Genomic DNA, 3871 nt, shown 5'->3' with positions numbered 1-3871 from the left:
TATCACTACAATGCAATAATGGTGGAGAATGGTCAAAAGGTCTTGTTGCCTATGACTAATTCTGTTGTGAATATTGCCGACATAGCGAAGGTGACCTGCATTGGTCCTGTTTTTGGTTCTGTTTTCCCAAAGGATGTGAAGGATGTTGGTAAGAAGGTTGAGGTACCTGTAGCAAATCATGTTAGTGCTCCAAAGTGTCAGTCTGGTGAATCTAGAAATTTGAAGCCTAATGATGATGATGAGGTGCTTCGTTTGATAAAGAAGACTGGATTCAATATGGTCGAGTAGTTGCTCCAGACTCCTTCCAAGATTTTAGTGTTGTCTCTGCTCATGAATTCTGAAGCACACAGAGAAGAATTACCAAATGTATTGGAGAAATCTTATGTGGAACATGATGTAACTATGGATAAAATTGACCACATTGTGGCTAACATTACTTCTTGCAATAATTTGAGCTTTTGTGATGAAGAACTCCCCGAGGAGGGTAGGAATCATAACCTAGCATTGCACATATCGATGAATTGTAAGGAGGATGCGTTGTCCAATATATTGGTTGATACCGGTTCGTCGTTGAATGTACTCCCCAAGTAAACTCTGTCAAGATTATCTTATCAAGGAGCTCCGATGAAATACAGTGGCGTTATCGTCAAAGCTTTTGATGGTTCTCGCAAGATCGTTATTGGTGAGCTGGACCTTATAGTGAAGATAGGTCCGACTGATTTCCAAATTACTTTCCAGGTAATGGATATCCAACCGGCCTATAGCTGCTTGTTAGGAAGGCCATGGATACATGAGGTAGGAGCTGTGACATCCATCCTGCATCAGAAATTGAAATTCGTGAAGAATGGTAAACTCGTCATTGTGGGTGGAGAAAAAGTGTTGTTGGTGAGTCAGTTGTCATCTTTCTCGTATGTGGAAGCTGAGGATGATATTGGAACTCCGTTCCAAGCTCTATCTATTTCTGAAGAGAAGAAAGTTAGGGCACCTATGTCTTCTTTTAAAGACGCTCAGAAGATTGTTGAAGATGGTAGTTTTGATCAGTAGGGTCGGATGGTAGAGGTCGCCGAGAACAAGAATTGTGATGGTTTGGGATTTCAGCAAGGGTCGTCTGTGATCAAAGTTGAAGATGTGCAACCTAGTTTCCGTAGCGGAGGGTTCATCCATGGTAATGAACAACACTCAGCTCCGGTGATTGAGGATGATGAAGATAAAGACTGCACCAATTTTGTGGCGCATGGAAAAGCTTGCAACAATTGGATCGCTGTCGATCTTCCTGTTATTGTTCATTAATAAAATGCAATTCTATTCATCCACATCTATGATGTTTTTATTTTTACTTTTTGCTTTTCTGAAAATGGTAATCATAAAAAACATAAATAAATAAATAATAATTGTCCATCTGCATAATATTTGGTCACAATTCACTTCTCTAAAATCAAAATATCAAATCATTATGCAGGTTGGTTTCTAAACCCATTGAATAAAATGATCCTACTCCTTCTCCAAACTTTGAATTCCCTGTGTTTGAGGCTGAGGAAGAAAGTGACGAGGAAGTGTCTGATGAAGTGTCTTGTCTACTTGAGCATGAGGAAAAAGCCATTCAGCCGTTCGAAAAGCAGATTGAGTTAGTAAACTTGGGTTCTGAGGATGATGTGAGGGAAGTATGTAGCGGGGTTTTCGTTACCTTTAGGTTTATTGACTAAACCAAAAGTAAACATACAATTCGAGTCGCCACCACACTTTTATTTGTCCAAAGGAAAGGCTAAAAAGCGAACAAAAGCCAAGTAAGAAGTTTTATCAAATCAAAAACTAATAAAAATGTCAGAGATCTGGGTAAGGGGGTTGTTTATGAAATGGGAAGGTTTTACGCACCCAAAACATCCTTAGTACTCTAAGGGAACCCCTTTTTTGCAAATATGTGTTGTAGGTTGGTATTTGTGAAAATATGTGCAAAAGATTGGAGGGATGAGAAGAGAATAGATTATATTTACAAATTTTGTTGTTTGAATGGATGAACCCATTGCCTATGTACCATCACAAAGGCAGGATCAAAACCTCGTAGTTCGGGGTAAAAATCTCAAAGATTGGTGAATTGATTTGATCAAAAGCCTTAAGGTATTTTGTTATCAAAGGGAGAAAACTCAACCTAAACCAACAATCCACCATGTGAGGAAGGCTTCAACATACTAGTGAGGGGTCAACCCTATAATAAGCATGGAAGACTCATAATCTAATCACTAAGGATGAGGTGAGATTTACATCAACCACTATGATAACTCAAACCTATGACTAATGTTTATGAAAAGGTTTTAATAAGGTGGCCATTGAAACCACAAAAAATAACTTCAAGTGAGTTGTATTTACAAGTTAGATTTATTTACAAAATGAAGTCAAAGTGGAATTAAGATCTATTCACAATGAGTATTAATGAAAAGATTTGAAAAGTCAAAGGCATAAGGCCTAGGTTTCTAATTTGAAACAAAGTCAAAGTTTTGAAAATGATTTTTGGCTTGGGTTAGAGTGAGGAGAAGAAGAGAAGGGCTAATACTAAAGAATATAAAGATAAGAGAGAAGATAAAACCCTTGGAGTTCCTCTTCTTGAAATCATAGAGATGATTCAAGATGCTCCTTTCCTTTGGACTTATCACACAATCAAGCAATCAAACAATTTAGAATCAAGCTCCTAGGATCTCCATTTGACTTGTCTCTCTTAACTTGGCTACTCATGACAAAGGTCCTCTTTTACTATCTCAAGATGGAATCCCAATCACACATGAGCAAACATCAAAAAGTTCACCACATAATAAGAGGAATGGACAAAGAATAAGTTTTGGAAAGGAAGTCCTTTAAAGTCAACTTTGAAATTTAGCATTCTAAAGGCATGAGGCCTAGTTGCTCTTGAACTCTTTTAAGCATATGTCTATCCTAATTCTATGTCCTTTCTCCTTTTTGCATTAGGTTCACACAAAACAAAGACAAAACAATCACAATACAATAATATATTTATATACAATAATCAGCTCAAATGAGCAAAAGAAAAATGACATAAATATAAAATATGTGCTCAAGTGAGCAAAATGAAAAACAATATGAATAAATGAGCAAGAAATAAATTGCATTAAAGTAAAGGGCAAGAAATTAAATGCTCAAATTAAAGTTAGTAATTAATGAAGTTATGTTAGTTTGTCATAAGACAATGTAGCGCTATGTTAAGCAATCGTAAGTGGACTAATGTAGTAGTCACACCTAGCTGAGGTCGGTCAATAAAACTATAGGCAAATAAACACAAGTTAGAGATCGTGACTAGTAAGTCAAACTCCACAAACTTGCCATGCCAAAATAAAAGGGGAAGGGCCTTGTATGGACTTTAGGTTTTTTGCTTTACCAAGAAGCAACCTATCTTGGACACAAAACAACTCACTTGATCTTGGATCAAGTTGAGTTTGGTTTGGATCGAAGAAGGTTAAACCTCTCATTTGTCAAGACCAACCATAAGACATTAACTCATTGGCCAAATTATGAAAAGAAAGGGATGAAGATGAAATGGATGGAAAGAGAATTCAAGTATCAAGCTCAATTGGTCAAAAGTGAACCAAATCATCATCAATCAATGCTAAACAGAAAAGAAATGAAGATTACAAGTCAACAAGTCAACCATATTTTTTTTTGGTATTTTTTGAATTAAAAATAAATGCAAAATAAAATAAACAAAATATGGTCAAACCTCAAATTTAATTCAAATCAACTTCAACAGGTCCAATTAAATTCTCATAGGTCTAACATGGTCAAACAAACTTTGACAAATTTTCTCAATAATTTTTGAATTAAGAAACTATTTAAAAACAATGAAAAACAATGAATAATAACACAA

This window comes from Lathyrus oleraceus, chromosome 7 (genome assembly GCF_024323335.1).
Source record: "Lathyrus oleraceus cultivar Zhongwan6 chromosome 7, CAAS_Psat_ZW6_1.0, whole genome shotgun sequence".
Lineage (NCBI taxonomy): Eukaryota > Viridiplantae > Streptophyta > Magnoliopsida > Fabales > Fabaceae > Lathyrus > Lathyrus oleraceus.
The sequence above is the reverse complement of the archived record's forward strand: the minus strand, read 5'-3'. Positions refer to the sequence as shown.